This window comes from Apodemus sylvaticus, chromosome X, assembly GCF_947179515.1.
Source record: "Apodemus sylvaticus chromosome X, mApoSyl1.1, whole genome shotgun sequence".
Lineage (NCBI taxonomy): Eukaryota > Metazoa > Chordata > Mammalia > Rodentia > Muridae > Apodemus > Apodemus sylvaticus.
This window is the reverse complement of record NC_067495.1, coordinates 143417336-143428891: the sequence shown is the minus strand read 5'-3', so window position 1 is coordinate 143428891 and position 11556 is coordinate 143417336. Positions and strand designations below refer to the sequence as shown.

Here is an 11556-nt window from a genome sequence, read left to right as displayed (position 1 = left end):
TGACCATGTGGTTTTGTTCTTTGAGTTTGTTTATGTAGTGGATTGTATTGATGGATTTCCGTATATTGAACCAACCCTGCATTCCCGGGATAAATCCTACTTGATCATGGTGGATGATCGTTTTGATGTGTTCTTGGATTCGGTTGGCAAGAATTTTATTGAGTATTTTTGCATCGATGTTCATAAGGGAAATTGGTCTGAAGTACTCTTTCTTTGTTGGATCTTTTTGTGGCTTTGGTATCAGCGTAATTGTGGCTTCATAGAAGGAATTGGGTAGTGTTCCTTCTGTTTCTATTTTGTGGAATAGTTTGAAGAGTATTGGTGTTAACGCTTCTTTGAAGGTCTGGTAGAATTCTGCACTGAAACCATCTGGTCCTGTGCTTTTTTTGGTTGGAAGACTTTCTATGACTCCTTCTATTTCTTTAGGCATTATGGGACTGTTTAGATGGTCTAGTTGGTCCTGATTTAATTTTGGTATCTGGTATCTGTCAAGGAAATTGTCCATTTCCTCCAGATTCTCCAGTTGTGTTGAGTACAGGCTCTTGTAGTAGGATCTGATGAATTTTGGATTTCCTCAGTTTCCGTTGTTATATCTCCCTTTTCATTTCTAAGTTTGTTAATTTGGATACTTTCTCTGTGCCCTTTGGTCAGTCTGACTAAGGGTTTATCTATCTTGTTGATTTTCTCAAAGAACCAGCTCCTGGTTTTGTTGATTTTTTGTATGGTTCTCTTTGTTTCTACTTGATTGATTTCGGCCCTGAGTTTGATGATTTCCTGCCTTCTACTCCTCCTGGGCGAAGTAGCTTCTTTTTGTTCTAGGGCTTTCAGGTGTGTCATTAAGCTGGTAATGTATGCTCTCTCCATTTTCTTTTTGGAGGCACTCAGGGCTATGAGTTTTCCTCTTAGCACTGCTTTCATTGTGTCCCATAGATTTGGGTATGTTGTGTTTTCATTTTCATTGTGTTCTAAAAAGTCTTTAATTTCTTTCTTTATTTCTTCCTTGACCAAGGTATCATTGAGTAGAGTATTGTTAAGTTTCCACGTGTATGTGGGTTTTCTGTTGTTTCTGTTGCTATTGAAGACCACTTTTACTCCATAGTGATCAGATAGGAGGCATGGGATTAGTTCTATCTTCTTATATTTGTTGAGGTCTGTCTTGTGACCAATTATATGGTCGATTTTGGAGAAGGTACCATGAGGTGCTGAGAAAAAGGTATATTCTTTTGTTTTAGGATAGAATGTTCTATATATATCTGTTAAATCTAATTGGTCCAAAGCTTTAATTAGTTTCATTGTGTCCCTGTTTAGTTTCTGCTTTCCTGATCGGTCCATTGAGGAAAGTGCAGTGTTGAAGTCACCCACAATTATTGTGTTAGGTGCAATGTGTGCTTTTAGTTTTAATAAAGTTTCTTTTACGAAAGAGGGTGCCCTTGCATTTGGGGCATAGATGTTCAGGATTGACAGTTCGTCTTTTTGTGTTTTTCCTTTGACCAGCAAGAAGTGTCCCTCAGGGTCTCTTTTGATGACTTTGGGTTGAAAGTCAATTTTATCTGATATTAAAATGGCTACTCCAGCTTGTTTCCTGAGACCATTTGCTTGTAAAATTGTCTTCCAGCCTTTTACTCTAAGGTAGTGTTTGTCTTTGACCCTGAGGTGTGTTTCCTGTAAGCAGCAAAATGTAGGGTCCTGTTTACGTATCCATTCAGTTAGTCTGTGTCTTTTTATTGGGGCATTAAGTCCATTGATGTTAAGAGATATTAAGGAATAGTGATTGTTACTTCCTATCATTTTTGACGTTACTTTTTAAATTTGAATGCTTAACTTCTTTTGGGTTTGATGAAAGGTTACTATCTTGCTTTTTCCAGGGTGAAGTTTCCCTCCTTGTATTGGTGTTGTCCTCCTATTATCCTTTTTAGGGCCGGGTTTGTGGATAGATATTGGGTAAACTTGGTTTTGTCATGAAATATCTTAGTTTCTCCATCTATGGTGATTGAGAGTTTTGCTGGATATAGTAGTTTTGGTTGGCATTTGTGTTCTCTTAGAGTCTGCATGAGATCTGCCCAGGACCTTCTAGCCTTCATAGTCTCAGGTGAAAAGTCTGCTGTGATTCTGATAGGTCTTCCTTTATATGTTACTTGGCCTTTTTCTCTTACTGCCTTTAGTATTCTTTCTTTGTTTAGAACATTTGGTGTTTTGATTATTATGTGACGGGAAGTATTTCTGTTCTGGTCCAGTCTGTTTGGAGTTCTGTAGGCTTCTTGTATATTCATGGGCATCTCTCTCTTTAGGTTAGGGAAGTTTTCTTCCATAATTTTATTGAAGATATTTGCTGGCCCTTTAAGTTGTAAATCTTCACTCTCATCTATGCCTATAATCCTTAGGTTTGGTCTTCTCATTGTGTCCTGGATTTCCTGGATATTTTGGGTTACAAGCTTTTTGCTTTTTGCATTTTCTTTAACTGTTGAGTCCATGGTTTCTATGGAATCTTCAGCATCTGAGATTCTTTCTTCTATCTCTTGTATTCTGTTGTTGATATTTGTATCTCTGTCCCCTGATTTCTTCCCAAGGCTTTCTATCTCCAAAGTTGTCTCCCTTTGAGTTTTCTTAGTTGTTTCTACTTCTGATTTTAGATCCTGGATGATTTTGCTTAGCTCCTTCACTTGCATGTTTGTGTTTTCCTGTAATTCTTTAAGAGATTTTTGTGTTTCGTCTTTCATGACCTCAGCCTGTTGACCAAAGTTCTCCTGTATTTCTTTAAGTGTTTTTTGCATTTCCTCCTTGTTGGCTTTTGTATTCTCCTGGATTTCTTTCAATGATTTTTGTGTTTCCCTTGCAAGGTCTTCTAACTTTTGATCCATTGTCTCCTGAATTTCTTTAAGTGTGTCCTTCATGTGTTCCTGTACCAGCATCATGACCAGTGATTTTAAATCCAAATCTTGTTTTACTGGTGTGGTGGGGTATCCAGGACATGTTGGTAGAGGAGAATTGGGTTCAGATGTTGCCATATTGCCTTGATTTCTGTTAGTGACGTTCCTGCGTTTGCCTTTTGCCATCTAGTTCTCACTGGTGTTAGTTTTTCTTGTCAGTGCTGGACTCACCAGTGCAAGCTGCCCCTTCCCAGTTGGCCTCTGGTGCACAGCTTAACTCCTGCGCTGCTTGTAGACAGGGTGCTGCTGCCCAGGCTGTTCAGATCCCAAAGCAGGCACCCGAAGGCTCCCGCTGGGGCCCGCTGGATTCACTGGAGCACACTGACTTCTCCCAGCTGTCTGCCCGGAAACCCAGCTAGCCACTTGCAGGACTTGGAGATGTGGTGCTGCCGCCCAGGCATATCTGGGCAGCAGAACTCCCAACCGGGTTGGTGCACACAAGGCTAGCCTAGCTGCTCAGGCCCTGAGTCTAGGAAAAAGCCTGGCAGGCCAATGTTGGTGCAAAGCTCCCCTCAGCTGTGGGTGTTAATTGGGTGTGTCAGGTGGCTAGGATGGTGGCATGCGCGAGTTCCCTGAGAGTGCTGGGAGAGTCTGCTGGGCTAACAACCTCCTGGCTGGGTCAGCACACAGATGGCCCAACGAGCAGCCCAAGGCCTGGGGGCAGTCCAGGGCCTGACCGTCTGAGACCCCTGCTGTGTCCTCCTTGGGCTATGCCTGTTAGCTGGTTTGGTTTTGCCTGCTAGGTCTCTCTGGCTTCCCGTAGTCAAAATGGCGGTGGTGCGCAAACTGGCCTGGATAAACAACCTCCTGGCCGGGTTGGCACACAGATGGCCCACCGAGCAGCCCAGGGCCTGGGGGCAGTCCAGGGCCTGACCGTCTGAGACCCCTGCTATGTCCGCCTTAGGCTATGCCTGTTAGCTGGTTTGGTTTTGTCTGCTAGTCTCTCTGGCTTCCCGTAGGCAAAATGGCAGTGGTGCGCGCCGGCCCGGGCAAACAAGCTCCTGGCTGGGTCGGCACACAGATGGCCTGCCGAGCAGCCCAGGACCTGGGGGCAGTCCGGGGCCTGACCGTCTGAGACCCCTGCTATGTCCGCCTCGGGCTATGCCTGTTAGCTGGTTTGGTTTTGCCTGCTAGGTCTCTCTGGCTTCCCATAGGCAAAATGGCGGTGGTACGCAAACGGCCCCGATAAACAACCTCCTGGCTGGGTCGGCACACAGATGGCCCACCGAACAGTCCTGGGCCTGGGGGCAGTCCAGGGCCTGACCGTCTGAGACCCCTGCTATGTCCGCCTTGGGCTATGCCTGTTAGCTGGTTTGGTTTTGCCTGCTAGGTCTCTCTGGCTTCCCATAGGCAAAATGGCGGCGGTGCGCACCGGCCCAGGCAAACAAGCTCCTGGCTGGGTCGGCACACAGATGGCCCGCCGAGCAGCCCAGGACCTGGGGGCAGTCCGGGGCCTGACCGTCTGAGACCCCTGCTATGTCTGCCTTGGGCTATGCCTGTTAGCTGGTTTGGTTTTGCCTGCTAGGTCTCTCTGGCTTCCCGTAGGCAAAATGGCGGTGGTGCGCGCCGGCCCAGGCAAACAAGCTCCTGGCTGGGTTGCCACACAGATGGCCTGCCGAGCAGCTCAGGACCTGGGGGCAGTCCGGGGCCTGACCGTCTGAGACCCCTGCTATGTCCACCTCGGGCTATGCCTGTTAGCTGGTTTGGTTTTGTCTGCTAGTCTCTCTGGCTTCCCGTAGGCAAAATGGCGGCGGTGTGCGCAGGCCCGGGCAAACAAGCTCCTGGCTGGGTCGGCACACAGATGGCCCACCGAGCAGCCCAGGACCTGGGGGCAGCCCAGGGCCTGACCATCTGAGACCCCTGCTATGTCCGCCTCGGGCTATGCCTGTTAGCTGGTTTGGTTTTGCCTGCTAGGTCTCTCTGGCTTCCCTTAGGCAAAATGGCGGTGGTACGCAAACGGCCCCAATAAACAACCTCCTGGCTGGGTCGGCACACAGATGGCCCACCGAGCAGTCCTGGGCCTGGGGGCAGTCCAGGGCCTGACCGTCTGAGACCCCTGCTATGTCCGCCTTGGGCTATGCCTGTTAGCTGGTTTGGTTTTGCCTGCTAGGTCTCTCTGGCTTCCCGTAGGCAAAATGGCGGCGGTGCGCGCCGGCCTGGGCAAACAAGCTCCTGGCTGGGTCGGCACACAGATGGCCCACCGAGCAGCCCAGGACCTGGGGGCAGTCCGGGGCTTGACCGTCTGAGACCCCTGCTATGTCCGCCTCGGGCTATGCCTGTTAGCTGGTTTGGTTTTGCCTGCTAGGTCTCCCTGGCTTCCCTTAGGCAAAATGGCGGTGGTGCGCGCTGGCCCGGGAGTAAAAAAACCTCCTGGCCAGGTTTGCACCCAGGTGGACCTCCGATCAGCCCAGGGCCTGGGTGCAGGCCAAAGCCCGTCGGGCTTAGACCCCCGCGATGTTGGTCTCGGGTTATATTTGCGTACCTCAGTCTGATTTCTCTGGCGACCGAGAACCAATATGGAGCCCTGGTAAATGACTGGCGGGAGGCAGAGTTCTGATGTGGCTTCTGTGTGGTGAAAGGCACTGTAAATCCTCCGCTGCTCGCAGCCTGGCTGGCCAGCGATGGCCAGTGGTCGTGGGCGCAGGGTCTGCCTGGACCCTGTCCGCTTGGTTCTACTGCTGATGGCCTTTCCTCTGGACCAGCCGCTGCTGCTGCTGCTGCCGCCGCTGGTGTCCAAAATAATCGTTTTTTATTGGCGATTATAGCATGAGAGTTTGAATAAATTTCAGATTTCCTTTAATGCTCATATTTTGTTCCTTTCTCTGTCTTTTAACATAGGACAGAGACTGGCTTTCTCAATTAACCATGATGATAGTAGGGGATATGTAGCATTATACACAGCATCACTAATGTACACATGAAGTGACTCCATCACATAGCCAGCCTGTGTTGTGTCTCTTCCATCTGCTAATGGCTGATGGAGGCTGTTTCATGTGGTTAAATGTCTAATAAACTCAAGAATGTAAAGGCAGATCAAAACCGAAGTGAAAACGGTTTTTGAATGCAACATAACAAAGACAAGCATATAACACTGTAGTACATATTTCTCCAACAAACATTGACAACTTCCCTCCAGTCCTTCAAGCAGTGTCTTAAACAGTATGAGTGAATGGTCCCCTTCCTTTTCATAAAATTATGTGGTGTTTCACTGATTCACATATTCAAGGAGTGAGTGGTCTAACACTCTGCGAATAATTGCTTCCTCAATTATATCAAAATCTATAAAATCATCTTAAAACAAAGTGTGGGTGACTTGCAAATGTCCAATTAAACTGGCATTGGTTTTCATTAGGTCGTGAATGGCAAAGTAGACAGAACACAGGCCTCCTTTCTGATTTATGGTGGATAATGCAATGATCCAGCAAGCATTCTTTATCCGGTTCTCTCTGACAAAATGGACATACACTTCTTGCTGTGGTCCTGCCAAGCTCTTGCAGTGGGCTATATTTATCGATGTACTTCTCACACATCCTTATGTGGACCCTCATGCCAATGAGGCAAACCAGAGTTCCAGAGTCGGCACAGTCCTGGTAGTCTGACTTCAGCCTTTTGGATATGTCAGTCAGCTCCGTTTTCTATTTTTTTTTAAATATTTTTATTTTCTATATTCTTTGTTTACATTCCAAATGATTTCTCCTTTCCTGGATCCCTCCTCCCCATATGTCCCATAAACCACAGATTATTTTCTCCTTTATTTGAGAGACAGCCTTTTGTCATATAATCAATATTTTATGAAACATATCATTTTAAAATAATAAAAAATTAAACATTGCTTCCTTAAAAGTACGTATTCTTTAGAACTTTAGTTGTATACATATATTATTTGAACAAAAACTTTTAAAACATTTATAAAAGTAATTTCATTTAAATATTCAAAATATCTGCTAAATAACTGATGTAGAAATTTAAATGAATCATAAAAGGATTAATTAGAATAATATTAAATGAAACTTTATATTCCAGTCTTCACTGTCCTTGTTTTACTCATGCAAAGAATTAATACAGAGATTCCCTGGGAACCCATAGACCACTCCACCAAAGTAAGCAGGTAGGCCTATTGCAGGTCTTAACCTCTCCCTCAGCTTCTCCAAAACAAATTCCCTGGACTACTTGTTATGTCCTCTCCTCAATTTCTGCCCCAATTTCCAGGGGACTAAACAAATCCTGGTGGAACACTATGCTTTCCTCTCTATTTCTTTTACCCTTCTTGCCCATCCTCATTCCTAAGTGTCAGATCTAAAAGCTAGAAACACATTTGACTTGGAATACCCAGTGAACATACCTTATTATGATCCCAGACGAACTTCCTACCAGGGAACACATAACTACCACACACTCCAAAGAATCAAAGAGGACAACAGAAGCCAAGGAACAAAATACCCACCCAACAAGGACAAGACTGTATATTAGAACCTGGAATTATAATCTTCCCAATCCCAGATGTCAAAATGCCAGGACACCACATCTTGACTAGTGCCCAAGAAAACCACCACAGCAGGCACTGATGATTGCAACATAGCTGGGGAAAAAAAACAAGAAAAAAAACTTAGATCAGCCTGGGCAGCAACACCACATCTCCAGGTCCTGCAAGAGGCAAGAGGGGCTTCCAGGCGGCCAGCAGGGAGAAGTCAGTGTGCTCCGGTGAATCCAGCGGGCACCAGCAGGGGCCTTCAGGTGCCTGCTTTGGGATCTGAACAGCCTGGGCCACAGCACTCAGTCTCCAGGAAGTGCGGGAGACCTGGTGTGCACCCAGAGGCAGTCTGGGAGCTCACAGCACAGCTTGATCCTGTGGCACAGAGCTTAGGCTCCAGTCCTGAGGCCTTTGGCGGTAGCCCTCAGACCTCTCCTCTTCCGGATCCAGATCAGCCTGGGCGGCAACACCACATCTCCAGGTCCTGCAAGAGGAAAGAGGGGCTTCTGGGCGGCCAGCAAGGAGAAGTCAGTGTGCTCCGGTGAATCCAGCAGGCCCCAGCAGGAGCCCTCAGGTGCCTGCTTTGGGATCTGAACAGCCTGGGCAACAGCACCCTGTCTCCAGGCAGTACAGGAGGTAAGCTGTGCACCAGAGGCCACCTGGGAAGGGGCAGCTTGCACTGGTGAGTCCAGCATTGACAAGACCAACTAACACCAGTGAGAACTAGATGGCAAAAGGCAAACGCAGGAACGTCACTAACAGAAATCAAGGCAATATGGCAACATCTGAACCCAATTCTCCTCTACCAGCATGTCCTGGATACCCCATCATACCAGTAAAACAAGATTTGGATTTAAAATCACTGTTCATGATGCTGGCACAGGAACACATGAAGGACATACTTAAAGAAATTCAAGAGAAAATGGATCAAAAGTTAGAAGCCCTTGCAAGGGAAACACAAAAATCATTGAAAGAAATCCAGGAGAATACAAAAGCCAATAATGAGGAAACGCCAAAAAAAACACTTAAAGAAATACAGGAGAACTTTGGTCAACAGGCTGAGGTCATGAAAGAGGAAACACAAAAATCTCTTAAAGAATTATAGGAAAGCACAAACAATCAAGTGAAGGAGCTAAACAAAACCATCCAGGATCTAAAATCAGAAGTAGAAATAACAAAATCAACTCAAGCAAATCAGTGGCCTTCCTATACTCAAAGGATAAGCAGGCTGAGAAAGAAATTAGGGAAATGACCCCTTTCACAATAGCCACAAACAGTATAAAGTATCTTGGGGTGACTCTTACCAAACATGTGAAAGATCTCTATGACAAGAACTTCAGGACTCTGAAGAAGGAAATGGAAGAACACCTCAAAAAATGGGAAAACCTCCCATGCTCATGGATCGGTAGAATCAATATAGTTAAAATGGCCATTTTGCCAAAAGCAATATACAGATTCAATGCAATACCCATCAAAATCCCAACTAAATTCTTCACAGAGTTAGAAAGAGCAATTATCAAATTCATCTGGAATAACAAAAAACCCAGGATAGCTAAAACTATTCTCAGCAACAAAGAAAGTCTGTGGGAATCAGTATCCTTGACCTCAAGCAATACTACAGAGCAATAGTGTTAAAAACTGCATGGTATTGGTACAGTGACAGGCAGGAGGATCAATGGAACAGGATTGAAGATCCAGAAATGAACCCACACACCTATGGCCACTTGATCCTTGACAAAGAGGCTGAAAACATCCAATGGAAAAAAAGATAGCCTTTTCAACAAATGGTGCTGGTTCAACTGGAGGTCAGCATGCAGAAGAATGCGAAATGATCCATCCTTGTCTCCTTGTACTAAGCTCAAATCCAAATGGATCAAGGACCTCCACATAAAGCCAGATACTCTGAAGCTAATAGAAAAGAAACTGGGGAAGACCTTTGAGGACATCGGTACATGGAGAAAGTTCATGAACAGAACACCAATAGCATATGCTCTAAGAGCAAGAATTGACAAATGGGACCTCATAAAATTACAGAGTTTCTGTAAGGCAAAGGACACCATCAAGAGGACAAATCAGCAACGAACAAATTGGGAAAAGATCTTCACCAATCCTACATCAGATAGAGGGCTAATATCCAATATATATAAAGAACTCAAGAAGTTAGACTCCAGAAAACCAAACAACCCTATTAAAAAATGGAGTACAGAGTTAAAAAAAGAATTCTCACCTGAAGAACTTTGGATGGCGGAGAAGCATCTTAAAAAATGCTCACCTTCATTAGTCATTAGGGAAATGCAAATCAAAACAACCCTGAGATTTCATCTTACAGCAGTCAGAATGGCTAAGATTAAAAATTCTGGAGACAGCAGGTGTTCGAGAGGGTGTGGAGAAAGGAACACTCCTCCACTGCTGGTGGGGTTGCAAATTGGCACAACCACTCTGGAAATCAGTCTGGCGGTTCCTCTGAAAACTGGGCACCTCACTTCCAGAAGATCCTGCTATACCACTCCTGGGCATATACCCAGAGGATTCCCCACCATGTAATAAGGATACATGCTCTACTATGTTCATAGCAACCCTATTTATAATTGCCAGATGCTGGAAAGAACCCAGGTATCCCTCAACAGAAGAGTGGATGCAAAAAATGTGGTATATCTACACAATGGAGTACTATTCAGCCCTTAGAAACAATGAATTCATGAAATTCTTAGGCAAATGGATGGAGCTAGAGAATATCATACTAAGTGAGGTAACCCAGACTCAAAAGGTGAATCATGGTATGCACTCACTAATAAGTGGATATTAACCTAGAAAACTGGAATACCCAAAGCATAATCCACACATCAAATGAGGTACAAGAAGAAAGGAGGAGTAGCCCCTTGTTCTGGAAAGATTCAGTGAAGCAGTATTCGGCCAAACCAGAACGGGGAAGTGGGTAGGGGTGGGTGGGAGGACAGGGGGAGAAAGGGGGGCTTAAGGGACTTTCGGGGAGTGGGGAGCTAGAAAAGGGGAAATCATTTGAAATGTAAATAAAAAATATATCGAATAAAAAAAAAGAATATAACTTTTTCTCAGCACCTCATGGGACCTTCTCCAAAATTGACCATATAATTGGTCACAAGACAGACCTCAACAAATATAAAAAGTGCATTCTAATCCCATGCCTCCTATCAGATCACTATGGAGTAAAAGTGGTCTTCAATAGCAACAAAAACCACAGAAAGCCCACATACACATGGAGGCTGAACAATACTCTACTCAATGATACCTTGGCCAAAGAAGAAATAAATAAAGAAATCAAAGACTTTTTAGAATTTAATGAAAATGAAGGCACAACATACCCAAATCTTTGGGACACAATGAAAGCATTGCTAAGAGGAAAACTCATAGCCCTGAGTGCCTCCAAAAAGAAAATGGAGAGTGCATACACGAGCAGCTTAAAGACAAACCTGAAAGTCATGGAACAAAAAGAAACCAATTCACCCAGGAGGAGTAGAAGGCAAGAAATCATCAAACTCAGGGCCGAAATCAGTCAAGTGGAAACAAAGAGAACCATACAAAGAATAATAATAATAATAATAATAATAATAAAAAGCAGGAGCTGGGAAAATCAACAAGATAGATAAACCCTTAGCCAGACTGACCAAAGGGCAAAGAGAAAGTATCCAAATTAACAAAATTAGAAATGAAAAGGGGGATATAACAACAGAAACTGAGGAAATTCAAAAATCATCAGATCCTACTACAAAAGCCTATACTCAACACAACTGGAGAATCTGGAGGAAATGGACAATTTCCTAGATGGATACAAAATACCAAAATTAAATCAGGACCAAATAGATCATCTAAACAGTCCCATAACCCCTAAAGAAGTAGAAGGGGTCATTGAAAGCCTTCCAACCAAAAAAGCACAGGACCAGATGGTTTCAGTGCAGAATTCTATCAGACCTTCAAAGAAGACTTAACACCAATACTCTTCAAACTATTCGACAAAATAGAAACAGAAGGAACACTACCCAATTCCTTCTATGAAGCCACAATTAAGCTGATACCAAAACCACAAAAAGATCCAACAAAGAAAGGGAACTTCAGACCAATTTCCCTTATGAACATCGATTCAAAAATACTCAATAAAATTCTTGCCAACAGAATCCAAGA

The 11556-nt window shown here is 44.6% G+C and overlaps 1 pseudogene; it reads right to left on the bottom strand.

The window, feature by feature from the left end:
- Nucleotides 1-6120: 6120 nt before the first annotated feature.
- LOC127674719 (E3 ubiquitin-protein ligase RNF125-like) overlaps nt 6121-11556 on the bottom strand; it is a 62930-nt pseudogene continuing 57494 nt past the window's right edge.